Below are 14,490 nucleotides of genomic sequence, written 5' to 3'. Positions count from 1 at the left end.
TGTAGGTTTGGTTTTTAATTGATGTTCCTGACACAGTGTAGGGCTTAGCAGGATCAAATATAGGGTGTGTGATGTGATTGCTGAAGAAGGAACAAGGCCAGCTCAGTTTGTGGTCTCAGAGGTGGAATCATGGTAGTCAGCCAGGGTCAAAACCAGAAGTTCCCTGAGAGGCTAGAAGCCAGGAGGGGGGAGAATGCCAGAGAGAGAGCTGAAAGTGGGAGCTAAGGATCAGTAGCCAAGAAAGCAGACATGTAACAGGAGACAGGAATGTGGGAAACAGCCTTGTATGGAGTCCAGCTAATTTAGGTGGAGATTTTCTTTTTTAAAGCATCTGACCCAGCCATTTGCCACCAGTGGGCTTCACCCTCAAAAACACTGCTATGTACTGAGCCACAGATTCTCAAAAGTAGGAAAATAAAACAAAAGAACACATACAAACCTTTTGATATTTGTAGCAGTAAAAATAAACCCCCTTTAGACATATGGTTTTAATAGTTTAGGTTATTGATTCTTCTTTAGCATCCTTTTCTTCATTTTCTTGGCTGGCCACTCCGCTCAGCACAGTTAGACACCACAACTTGAAATCAGGGTACGAAGAGGGTTTGGATCTCTGGGGACACAGAAGTGAAGAGCTGTCATTAAATATGTGATAGAAAATAGAAAAGTGGACATAGACCTTATATAGGGCAAGTTCAAAATGATGACCTTAAACTGTGAAGATACGTGTGAAGTTCGTTTTGGTACTCCTTGTCTGAAAAAAGAACACGTTTCTGTTACATTCTAGAAAGATTCCAATCAAGTTTTGCCAATCTTTGGAGAAACTGAGACAGCTATGTTGGCTTTTTCAGAATATTATTTCTGGGAAACATATTCTCCACACATTAGGAAATGATGACTGGGTTGGACATGTACCTGAGGACACAGGATGTCTCCACCAATTTCGATGATATTATTTAGATCACTTTTGTTCTTGTACTACGTAGAGTGTTATTAAATTTCCTCCTCACTGATCTCTTGCTAAATTTGTTCTCCTTCGGGGACTTCCTCCTTTACCCCATCATCGGAATACTCTTCCTAAAGCTCAAATATGATAATTGAAGAGGAATAATTTTAATAATCCCAAAGAAGATCGATATTAATTATGACATATAATAACTTAGGTAGAAAATTTTAAAGTTTTAAGTCTTCTTTTGTTCTTAGACAAATCCCCTTAAAATGAAATGGCTGTGAGTAGCATCATATTTGCTTCATGGAGTTCCCTTCTTTCACTGCTTGTCCCAACCAATTATTCTCTGGAGTCTTTTTTGGTCCAAGATCCCATGTATAGGAATCTGGGAAGTGTAAAATTTAGGTAACTTTTTTCTTCAGAACATTGTGTACAATAAGTTGGACGTGGTAGAAATCTTGAGAAACATAACCCTGGATACAGAGTATTAGAAACCTTTCCTCTCGACTGGTTTTTATTTAGTATTATTATTTTAAAATGCTGCTTGTCATGGTGATAGCAAAAGAGTGAAATTTGGAAGAGTCCTGATGGGATATTGTAGGATCTTGGCTCATAAAATATATGTGCAAGTTTTCCCGTCTTGAGTCAGTTTTGAGTTGGAACGTTTCATGACTTCTCTGGAATGGTAGCCACCATCTGGCCAGCATAATCTTTCAAGATACTTGCAGCCAAAATGTCTCAGCATTTTCTGAAAGAAATTCATGTTTCAAACCAGTCCATAACCTTCAACCGGCCATGGCTCCCAAAAATGGGGAGATAAGTCCTGTTCCTCCCTGTTCAGAAACATCTGCTTCAAAGGATGGCACAGTTTCCTTCATCTCTGCCTTCCTTTGACCTCCCTCTGTCTCCTCTTTTGAGAGCTTTTCTGCTTGCAGCAGCTCTAAATCCATACAGCCGACCAGGGACTGGGTTTTTGGTAACATATATCTTAAAGTATTGAGAAAGAATATCGGATAGACTACTTTGAATAAGGTGTCTGTTTCCTGGACCAAAAGGCCATTACTTGGAAACGACTGGATCATGTAGTACCTAATTGCATCCGTTACAGACTTTGTGGGCAGGTGCACAATGAGAGCAGATCTCTCAGCCTTTCTTCTCAGCCCATCTTCCATTATCCCTTCATACGTGTATTTCCATCTCACGCTTCAACCACTCAGGTCAACTTTGCCATTCTCCTTAAAAGTCATGCACTTTGATTTCTCATTGCCTTGGCTCAGGTTGAAATTGCCCTTGCATCTTCCTTCTTCATTTTCTCCTCTTTAAATCCATTTTAACTTATAAATTTGACCTCATGTAAGAATTTAGCTTTCAACAAATAAATGGACAAAATATATATAAAGTAGAGGGGATGGCATGAGTAAAAGCATGGAGGCTTGAAACTGAATATTTCTTTCTTTGGACTTTATCAGGCATTAACACGTATTTCTAGAATAATTATTGATTTTCTTATTTGTCACAGTTAATTAGTTTTGAAAGTAAGGAGACTGTAATATGATATTTTTTGCTTGTGAGGTTTTTGTTTAAAGAGATACCATTTTAGTTGAAGAAAACATCTTTTCTTTTTTAAAAAATTATCAGTTATTTCTTCAGAGAAGCGGGTCACTGATAGTCCTCAGCTGGGCAGCATTTCTCAAGTGGAGATTTATGGAATAGTGGATGTTAGTAAAGTGAAATTTGATTGATTTGTGTTGATGAAACAGTCTTCATGGAAGGTGAGTAAACTTGGAGCTTACCATCTGTAAGCCACTTATAAAGGTACAATGGAAACTCAGTTGTATGTGCCAGTGCGAACCTTGCATGGTTTCACGTGGCTCAGTCTCGCTGAGCTGGCAGACCTACTACTGGTATTTATTAAAGCGCCTTTGTTTTTCAGGAGGCAGTTGAGAGACTCTAAACCTGGGCATTCCTCTCTTGTTTTTATATGAATCATCTTCCCTTCTTCACTGGATTTAAATGGGTTAAAAAAAAAATGTACCCTTTGCATTATTGGTTAAGAAAAGACAGTCTTGGAGACTGAACAGACTCAACATATTATTTTATAGAATGCACTCCTCTGCTAGAATCACTGAGTATTTCAAGTTTAATTTACTTTGCCATTAGGTCAGTAAAGTCACAGTATCAAAGGTCTCCTTCCTGAAGTTTATCTTTCTACATAGAGTCAGTACAATCTGTTGTACAGTGGTAAGGTAAACTTAGTTTTTGGATGAAAGCTAACTGTGACAATAACCATCTGGTTGTTTCAAAGGATAAGCTAGGAATTAATGTGATGGGGCATTCATTTATAGTCTCAGCTTCTTCACACTTCGTAGGAATGCAGTGAAGTTTGAATATGCTGAAGTTCGTGAAACCCTACATTATGTTCATGGGACATGGTAGTTGATTAGTAAATATGAACTCTGTTTTCTTTTTTCCCTCCTTCCTTTTATTTTTTGTGATACATTATTACAAGGTTAATGTACATATTGGCCTAGTAATTTTGATAACTCTTTGGTGGAGGCCTTTTTTATGGTGACTCCAAAGACATTCTCAAAATATCTCCAGAACTGAATGCAAATTACAGGGACTGACTATGATTAAAACAGTAAAACTCAAAAGTATGAAAATAATCTGAAAGAAGGAAAATCCTAGCTCTCTCAAATGATTTTAAGTCACCAAAACCATGAGACTCAAGGTTTAAAAATAGTTTGAGGGCTTCCCTGGTGGCGCAGTGGTTGGGAGTCCGCCTGCCGATGCAGGGGACACGGGTTCGTGCCCCGGTCTGGGAGGATCCCACATGCCGCGGAGCGGCTGGGCCCGTGAGCCATGGCCGCTGAGCCTGCGTGTCCGGAGCCTGTGCTCTACAACGGGAGAGGCCACAACAGTGAGAGGCCCACGTACGCAAAAAAAAAAAAAAAAAAGTTTGAAAGCAAAAAATGTGTTATCTGAAGTATGCCTAGGGCAAAAATAATATTTTTAAAAAATCCTTGTACCAGCTAAATTAAGAAAGGGACAATTAGTAAACTAAGAACAGTGGTAAAAACTAGTATGGTGTGGTTATAAGTATAAATGAAAGCTAAGTTAAAATCTACTCAGGATTAAACATGGACCTGGAGTTTTGACAGAAAGCTTCCGAGGTTACAGTCATCTGCATTTGAGAACATCTGGGCAAGTCAGGGTGTCTGATCATGAACTTCATTGACTTTGAGGTTCACTGTGCTGCAGATTTACAAATGGATATGGTTCCTGGAGCCTGCTAGTGGGTTGAGAGCTGAGCAGAAGGCCACTGGGGCCCAGGGCTCAGGCCCAGAGTCTTTGAGCAACAGGCACACCCTGGTCCAGGTAGAGTTCACTTCCAAGACCCATCCTGGTCTAATAGCTGTAATAAAATCCCCAGATATTCCCTGAGAATCACATCAGCAATTGGGTTGACCATGTTTCTTAATCAAGCTTTTGTAAAAGGTGGGTAATAAAAGAATTGTTCTGTCTAGGTTTTTGTCTCTCTTCTTTCACTTGCCTCTTTTGAAATTGCTGAAGCATGAGAATAAATACAAGTCTTCCTAAGGCTGAAGGAGCAAAAGGCCTGCAGAGAAAACAACCAGTTCTTGAATAATTAGAACAGACACTATGTAAAAATCGACAATAAAGCTGGATTTGAGAGAGTAATTTGCATTTTAGTTAATTGTCTGGAGATCTGTTACAATTTTATTTATTTATCTTGTCCATTTTGGATATTAGTTACAGTAGCAAGGAAGCGTGGAAACATTCAAAGCTCCTTGAAGGATGTATTCTCCAGTGGTAGCAATAGAGAACACCTCAACCTTTGTAAGTAGGGCTGGGTTTCCATATAGATACAAAAGAGGTGAATTTCTGACTTGGCATTACCTCTCTTCTTCAAATGTGCTCTTATCCAGATGATAAAGAAAACTGCAAAAGTAATTGCAGTGTGAAGTTCACATCATTTTGTGGAACTTGGAAGATACATATGAGAGTCTAGACCACTCAGAGAAAATACTGAAATCATTTTTTGTAATAGACTTGTATTGGCTACTGATATTAATAGAAAAATATCTTTCTTGATAGTTAACTTACTAAGAACTACTCATGGAGGTTCTCGGTACATAGTTTCTGGGAAAAATAGCCTTAATGGGAAAGGTCAGAGCAATTTAATAGGACATAATGTGAGTGCAACGGAGGGAACCACACCAGTTCTCACATAGTACATGTGGGTTTACCAAATATTGGTCATTTATTGCAGCAATAGTTAGAGTTAAATTTAGATTCTTATATGTATATAAGCTTCCACAATAGTAGACCTAAGAACAACATCAGTCCTTACAGAGATTAAACTCCCATCACCTCTAATACTGTACATGTTATTAATGGGTATTCACTTAGGTGGTAATTAGTCAACATGCCAAAGTCCAAACAAAGCTGGAAAAAAATATCAGTACAACTTTTACATTGTCTGCATTGGTCTCTTAATTTAGATATTTGGAAGAGACATAAAGGAACAAAATGTGTCCCCTATACATTAATTAAACAAACAAACAATATTTTTCTGCCAAGAATTTGGTCAAGAGAAAATGAATTCATTATATTTAGAAACTCTGAGAATTGATTTTAAACTATTGTGAAAGAGTATCTAATAGCATAATGAGAAATTATTTGAAGTGGAATCTGTAAATTGATATGACCATAGAAATAAATCAGTTTGCTAGAAATAGATCTTTAATGAGAGACTACTAGGTGCCATTTTTCTAAGCCAGTATGAGATTTCCAGGGGATATAAAATTTAGTAAGAAGCGTGCCCTCCCATTCTGCAGTACATCATTTCGGAGGAGAGTTGAGATAAGAGCCTATAAGTTGACATCATGCAGCTTATTTTCAGGAGGAAGATCAAGGTGGCTATAGAGTTTGGAGGCCCTAAGCTTCTACAACTTGCTGGACTTGTTTTCAGAAAAATAATTTAAAATTATGAATACATGAGTAAGGTCAACAATTCAAATCATTTAGAATGAGAAGATAATTTATCAATTTAGAAAGCTGACAAATATCATATAAAAATCTAGAAAAATATATAATTTTTTTTTAGCTCCCCACCATACCTGTCAAACTAATTTCCTTTTTTTTTTTCCAGTTGTACTCCTCCATTGCTTCCTTATTTGGCAGTTTTGTAATATCGTTTTTCATACGGAGAATAGAAAAATTGTTCAGTCCTCCCTATGGCAATGTTGATGAAAATTTGTACTTTTAAAATTAATAGTTTGAAAAGTTTTAGTCAGCTTTATGACTTTATCGGTAATATAATTTCCGTGATATTTCAGCGCATTCTAGTTTTTTTGCACAGTGACAAGTCATAATACTCCTTGAATTTATGACATGAATCGACCATTTTGTCACTGGTGTCCTCATAGAAGGAGCTGGATGAGTTGATAAAATGAGCAGTAGGAATAGACCTAGAAATTGTTTCTATACCCGATGACCAGCAATAGCTGAGCCATGAACCACAATCATATATTCTGATAAATCCAAACTAAGTGTATCCCGGTTTACCTTCCCTAACTGGACCCCCCAAAGTTGCCTATAGCCTCTCTAACACTGCTGTGCACGAAGCAGGAAGTATGAGTAGTGTTAAAGTGATTGGGGCTGAAACATCTGATTACTGCAAATTTTACAAAGCGTTTGTTCATGCCAGTGTGACATGCGAGGTCTATGCAAGTGAAGGGCCCTGAAGCTTAAGCTTCCTTAAGCTCAAAGTAAATTTGCATCTCGCCATGAGAGAGGTCAGTGATAAAGGAGTTCAGAATCCTTAGAAATCAGAGTTGATTAGGGATCAGAGAAGACCTCACCCAGGAGAAGACATTTGGGATAGCCTTGAAGGAGGAATAGGCTTTCAAGAAGCAGATGTTTTGGTGGAATTATTTCAGAAGAATGGAAATCTTAACAAATACACAAGAAGTTCTAAAATTTTAGTATGCTTAAACATCATCTGTTGGAGATATTAGCAACACAAATTCCCAGCCCTTACTCTGACGTTCTGCTTCAAATCTGGACTGAAACATACAAGATGTGTCTTTAATAAGCAACAAAAGGTGATTCTGTTGCAGGTGGCTGTGGTCAGTATTTTGAAATAAAATGTAATGAAATTATGATGTTTTGGGCAAAGTCTCTGACACGTTTGTCAGCAGTAAGAATTGTGGTCATGTCAGGCAAATTAGGGACCTAACATATAAGATTATGTTTAATTAATTCTTTCAACAAAGCTTCTGGCCATATATTAAGTAGGCAGTACTAGGGAGCCATTGAAGATTCTTGAGCAGGATCATGGCCTGGTTGCAGCTGTGCTTCCACTGAACAGTACTGTCAGTTAAATGGATTGCATGAGTTTGGGACGAACAGCAGTGAGGAGTGTTTCTAAATAAAGCACATCAAGAGATAAGCAAGTCCTGTCAAAGTTGTGACAATATAAAAGAGGGCAGTGGAAGGGATATTAAAAAAAGCAAAAAATAATTTCAAGGAGATAGAAAGTGTCAAGAGGGTTCAGGCTCCAGGGAGTAAAAGAAATGTGAAAATTGTGAAAAAGTTCACATATGTGGCATTTCCAGGGCCATTTGTTAGTGACTGAAATATATCTGCTCATTCATCATTGATTGACTTTTTCAAAGCTTTTTAATCCCCTTTATGTTTTGATGTGTATACCTTCATATTCCTATTATTGTTGCTTAAAATTTAAAGTTTAGAAGTTCAGTATCTAAAGTGGGTAAAACAAAGCTCACTATTTCTGGAAAATGCTTTTTATAATTTGGGGGTGAGGGGGTCATTGTGCATTTAAAAGCAAATTGTGTTGCTGAGCGCTTTGCTATTTCAACCCTAAATTATAATAAATTCTGGCCCCAAAAGACACATTAGCCTTTCTGCCATTAAAGTATGCATTCTACTCATAAATTTTCCCACAGGGACAGGGGAGTAAAGCAGAGATTGTGTTTGTAGATTATTTGGGTGCTTTAGGAAAAAGAGCACATGTGAAATCTCCCTACTTATAAAACCTTCCATGCATTTTTGGATAACCAGAGAATTGAGTACTTCCTCAACTGGGCTGTATTTATCACTTGGTGATAAACATATTCTCATCTTTCCTTAATTGTTTTATTTTTTTAAACTATTGATCGTTTATTTTTATTCTCATTGCTTCCTTATCATTCATATAATTCCAGTTACCTTTCCAAATTATGCTTAGGGATCTTGAATAAATTCATATTGTTCTATGTGTGAATATGCAAAATTGTTTTGCTTTAAAAAGAAAAAAAAAACTTGCTTTAAAAAGAAAAACCCATTAAGTTACTAGGGGTAAAATATCTAACAGGAAAAAAAAAAAAAAAAGAGAGAGAGAGAGAAGAGAGGGAGAACTAATAATATCACATACCAGGATCAACTTGAGAAGCAGACCTGGCAAGTTAGTGATCTTGAATAATAATACCGTCCTCATGGCTAAAATGCAAGGATGTGTTTAAGTATATAGGAAGGGAAACCAATTACCATATTCATGTATTAAGTTTATTTTTTACCAAGAATGATTATGGGTTACTTCAGTAAGGTACTTTTTCTTTATTACAACCCTTAGTACTTATGAAGACGTGAAAATCTTTTAAAATATCCATCAGTGTTTGAATTTGATAGAAGGAATAAAATCTTTGTGTGTGTGTATATATTCTATCTATCTTTATTTATCTATCTATCTATCTGTCTTTCTATCTATCTATATACCCTAGCTTATATTCATAGACTTTAGCCAATAATTTCTTTAAGTAGGTACCTAATTCATATATATTGTTTCCCCTACATTTTGGCCATAACCAAAATATATTCATATACAAAAGGTATATACTTGAATCCCCTAAAATCACTGGTAATTCAGTAAACTTCATTTGAGGAATAATCCTTGGTTAAAGTTACATATTAGAGGAGTGCTTTACAGGTCATGCCTTTTTTTTTGTCTTACAGACTAGCAGGGGAGAGGGAAGATGAAAAAAATATAAGTAGTGTGAAATGTGCAGCAATGGAAATATTTCAAAGGAACACACAAGTATAGAGTAGGGAGTAATTGACTCTGTTTGGCAAGGTCTGAGCTAGGGTCATCTAGCCTTCCTGTTTCTCCAAGGACTGTGGGGATTCCTGGGATGCAACATATTTTTTGGGGGGGTATAGTTGATTTCCAATATTATGTCATTTTCAGGTGTACAATGGAGTGATTCAAAATTTTTGTAGATTGTATTCCATTTAAAGTTATTATACAATATTGGCCATAATACCTGTGCTGTATAATATATCCTTGTAGTTTGTTTTATAGATATTAGTTTGTACCTGTTGATCCTCTACCCGTATCTTGCCCCTCCTGACTTCCCTCTCCCCATGGGAATCTAAAGAAAGAATGATTTGACTCAATATATCAGTTGGAAGAGATCCTGTTCTAAAGGGAGGTAACTATTAGGGAGAGAGTGAAGATGTTGACTGTGTACAGAGCAGGGACAATTGATATAGCAAATTGTTTATGATGGTGAGAGGGGGATTAGAAAAACAAGTGAAGCAATTGGTCCGGAAGAGGATAAACTGAAGGGAAAAATTGTCTCTGTGTTAGAAATTCTTGTACAGTGGATAGGATGTGGCTGCCATCAAGTTCACCCTGGATGGCATTATTTTCTCTCTTGAAGTAGGAGGCAAGAGCATCAATCTCTTGGAGGGGAGAGGCCAGTACAGGGCAGACTTCTGCAGAGCGGTGAAGGGTGGGCAGATAATTGAGAGGTGGCATAGGGTCCCACTGAGGCTGTAGATCATGAATTTGCTATGGCTCTAGCCCTTACAGTGCTGTGATTTTCTCAGGCAAGGCTCAGCCATTTAGCATGGGAAGGAGGAAAGGCATACTACAGAAGTGAATGGGATCTTTAAGGCAGATGCAGCATGTGGGAATGCATGAGAGAGTTCATGGCACTGGTAGAAGCAGTTGGACTGTTAAAACCTTTGGCTGATTAGTAAAGGGGTGCGTAGCCTTCATATGGACTCTTTAAAAAGTAATGTCTGTATTCCCAAATGCTTTCCATTTTTAGTTCAGTCTCTGTAAGTGTTGGGACTGCTTTGCTTTGCAGATTTTAAACACTGGTTTTATCTTTCTCTATAGTTTATTTTGCCTTAAAAAGACACTCTGACAACCCCAAAGGCCATTTATTTAATGAATTAGAGTAACGGATACATATTTGATTATTAATTGCAGCCCATCCCTTTAGACTCCTCTTTCGTTTTGTTTTTTCCCTCCCAGCTTTGAAAGGAGATCTACTTTCATGGCATTTTTAGATCCACCTCAAAAAGCAGGTGGAACTCTCACTAGGTTACCAAAGACTTCAGACAGTAAAATTTGACAAAGGTGCTGCAGAGAACTTGAAAGCAACATTTCCTTTGATTAAATTAGTGACTCTGGCTAGTTATATAATGATTCAGGGAAAGAAGTAGCATGCATCGCTTAACTTTTAGCGTCCCGGAGCCTTTATCTTTTCATTTGGTGTTGGATAAAAGCTTATCCCAGGATAATCTACAGGCCCTTTTTCTAATTCTGGAAAATGAAGTTCATCCAGATTCTCACATGTGGCCTGGCGTTGTATTCACAAATACTCCTGTTACACAGAATACAAAAGAAGCATTTTCTTCTGTTCCTAATAATCTGGGGTCACTAACAAAAACACTTTTGGGCATGTGTCTAAAACTTGAAGTGCTTGGGGTCATACCTTGATAGTTTAGAATGATGCTAAAAGGCCATTGTTATTGCCTTGTTGGAACTGTTAATAATTAAAACAGTATTTTTAGCATCTAAAGCTAGGCCCAACCTTGTAGGAGGTCCTAAAACAGTGTCCTTTGATTGTATTCAGCATAAGCTGGTCAGTGCAGCCCTGTTGGATGCAAAGGGAGGCTACTACATGCCTCAGTCTGGCAAGAGGCCTTGGGTATCTGCAAATGTGTTCTAAGGATAGCAGGGGACTGGGTCCATCAGCTGTCAGCCACAGCTTCTGTTTATGCTCTGAACAAAAGCCATGTGCCAAGGCAGTCATTATTGGTTGATTTTCCTTCTAAAATAAGTGTCCTCATAATTTGTCACAAAACCGACTTAAATTGCTATGACGTTGCCTGCAACAGTTAAATTAGGAAAAAAAGAAAACAAGCTGTAGCAAGAAATGTTTCCGTTTATTTCGTCATGCAGTCTATATTGGTAAATAGTGTAATTAAGATCTCGTTTGCAGGTTTTTCATAAAGGTTATTTCTGTGTGGGAAAACCCTTTGTGTTCTTCTTTAACACCCTGAGTCGTAAATTAGAGAATGGGGGAAAAAAGTTAGTTGGCAAATAAAGGTCCTCACTGTCTGTGCTGTTTTGGAATGCCTCCCATCTTCCTGGGGCTCAGATAATGTGTTTCTCTGGAAAAGCATGCATAATCGGCACCAAAATGAGCTGGGACCAGAGGCTGCACTGCCCAGGGATACAAATAAGGGACTTGATACTTGAAAATTAATTCAACTGAAAAGTGTTTGCATAATATTTGAGTAGTGTAACCTTGTGTCTAGATTCAAGCGTTCCCTTTTTTTTTTTTTTTTTTTAACCAGGCGAGGTGAGAGGGATATTTATGTCGATAAATCCTATGCTATTCGGAAAATGGGAACAAAAGGACTTGCCAGAGCATAACAGATTTCAGTGAGGATGGGACAAAAAAGGTCCCTCCCCCTCCTTTTGTTGGCTTTCTAAATTTGTAGTGTGTATGTGTTTCAGTTCACAGGCGGCAAGAATGAGACATTTCCTCCTCAGATTTAACATGCTGTCATGGAAATGCTGATAGGGTTATTTGACGGAGATGTAGCTTAAAAAAAAAGAGAGAGCAAGAATTTCATTATTGTATTATACTCTGTCCATCTAGGACTCATTAAAGTTCTTTAAAGGTTTATTTTCATCTACAAACCAAGGAATTGTACCCTATTCTCTCTGTGCCAGGATCCAATTAATGTCAACTTGCGTTTTGTGTGTGGACAGGGCCAGTCCATGGCCCTGGGTGATCATCTATTATTATCATTGCTTGCTGGTACATGACTTCACAGCCCTAGCACAGAACCAGTTGTCATGCTTTCCATCTTTTGTACCCCCAAATAGCTCACTGGGTAGAATTTGAGAATGGGCGAGTGGCAGGCCACTCTTTTTGAGAATGCACAGATCAATCATGGTTAGCAAGATTAAGCTCAGTGAGACATCTTATGGAAGGAACACTTTCCTCATATCCAACTTGCTTGTATGGATATTAATTCTTTCTCTTAACTCTAAAAAATTAATTTTATTTTAGAAAGGATGGATTTAATATGTAAAATAAATGCCACTCTTTTGCTTGCTACATGTGTTCAGTTGGAGGGATATCAGAAAAGAGTGTTTTTATTATCCTACAAATTGTTATTGGTTCTAAAATAGTTACCTAATATTGAATGAGAGTATTTGGAATCCTGGAAATCATCGCCAAATAATTTTTGGCTCTGAGTCTACAGAGAAGTGATTTTTTTAAAAAAATCTAATTTAGTGGAAAATTAGTGGAAGGACATAGATTCATATCTAAATTATCCATACATCCAAAATAATAGTACTTTATTTAAAAGGTATCGAATATCTACAATAAGCTAGGCATTACACAGAATGAAGCTATGACATAGGCCTTTTAAACTTAGAATATCATGATCTCTAGCAGAGTATTGGTTCAAATGTGAATAGTGCTGGGTGTTTTTCAAATATATTTTTAAAATCACAATTTCAGTCTAAAGCAATTCTGGTATCTAGGCAAGTCAGTTTTTTCATTGTTTTGCATTTTTATCTTTTATATTTTTATCCACTATGTATCTACTCACCTATTAACAAATGGTAGTGCCCCTTAAAACACTGAGTTTGAAGGAAATATTTTTAAACAATGAAATGTTCACGTGTTTCATCTTTGAAACACTTAAAAATCATAATGTCATTTATTTGGAAGGTAGTATTAATTATGGACTTTCTTTAGGAAATATCATATTTATTATAAAACTCTCTATATTTACAATTAACATTGCCTTTGTTATAAAAACTCTCGCAGCTCATTTTCCACAATATTCTGTTGTAGACAAAACGCTTTTGTAACACTTGAAAACAGTGTATCTGTAGAGATGCTACTTTGTCTGTAAACAAGGTTTTCTTATGATACTGCTTCTAAATTTCTCCAGTAGATATGTTTGAACTTCATTTTGCAATCTGCTTTACCACTCACTGAAAGTATGCACATGTGTTTGCACATATACCCTTTCCATGTTATAGCTACTGGGAATATTTCAGCTACTTGCATTTCCCAAACTACCTTGCTAACTTAACAGTATGAAATTGATAGATGAAAAATTGTGGTCACATTTATTCCTAGAAGATGGATCTATCTTACAAGAAATTATCCAGGCTTTTGCCAGTTGTGGTAACACCTAACCTTGGTTAGAAGACGGGAGTTATAGTGGTTCATGTCAGCTCAAAGCTTTTCAGCTCTTACAGTGACATCAGTAGATCTCTTTGTGGAACTGGTTTGCTACTGGTCTCTAAAGTGAAGCCAGTACAGCATTTCACTCTAGTTTCCTTATAAAACAATAAAACAAAATTCACATAGTTGATATATTGGAAATTTCTTAGAGGGGAGGTAATAGAATCAATATTCTGGAATTTAGTAACATAAAATTTGGAAAGAATTCAATGAAAAAATGCCAAAGATGACATTGTTTTGTCATTTTTTCCCCTTTCTTTGCCACTTAAATTATGTCTGTTTTCATGTTCTTTTTTCAAATAATCCAATTACCTTTCTCCTGTGTGATCCAATTTGCAGGTACACGATAAGCAGCAGATTAGAAGGAGGAATAAATGATTACTTTTAATGATGATCAACACATCTGATGTGATAAATTATGGTTAATGAGTAAATTAGCAGTGAATGATGTAAATGAATCTGCTTTGAAAACTAACTACAGAAGGATGCTAAAGGGTCGGTAGAGTTTCCTTTTTGTCAAATACGGTATCTGTGTTAAATAGCCTTGTGAGTACATTACCATTTAGAGGAAATGTGGAAAAAGGCAATAAATATTGTGCCATTTGCCTACATCTTTATGAATGAGCCAGAGAGATTTCATGACTTTTCATCTGTTTCAGTGTAAGGGCCTTTATCACTCTATTGAATGAAAATGGATGCCTGGTCAAAATGCCTGGTATTTTGAATGCATAAGTAGGTAGTACGTGAACCCAGAGGCTTCAAGTGGAAAATGTTAAGTGAATATATAAATAGTGCTGCTGATAACATGTTTTCATTAAGGATGCATGAGTCTGGCATAAGGAATGGTAAGAATGGCTTCGCTGATTCTATCTTAAGAGTGATTCTGGACCACTGGCACGCCTTTCTAAAATTTGTGTTGCTAAGCCAGTGGTTACAGTGAGT

General features: G+C 37.0%; 1 protein-coding gene across 6 annotated transcripts in view; it reads left to right on the top strand.

Moving 5' to 3' along the window:
• Nucleotides 1-14,490, top strand: part of PTPRD (protein tyrosine phosphatase receptor type D) — a 2,140,681-nt gene that overhangs the window by 1,796,147 nt on the left and 330,044 nt on the right. The window lies entirely within an intron of this gene.

Source organism: Delphinus delphis, chromosome 6 (genome assembly GCF_949987515.2).
Source record: "Delphinus delphis chromosome 6, mDelDel1.2, whole genome shotgun sequence".
Classification (NCBI taxonomy): Eukaryota; Metazoa; Chordata; class Mammalia; order Artiodactyla; family Delphinidae; genus Delphinus; species Delphinus delphis.
Note: the sequence above shows the minus strand (reverse complement) of the source record. Positions and strands in the feature narration are given on the sequence as shown.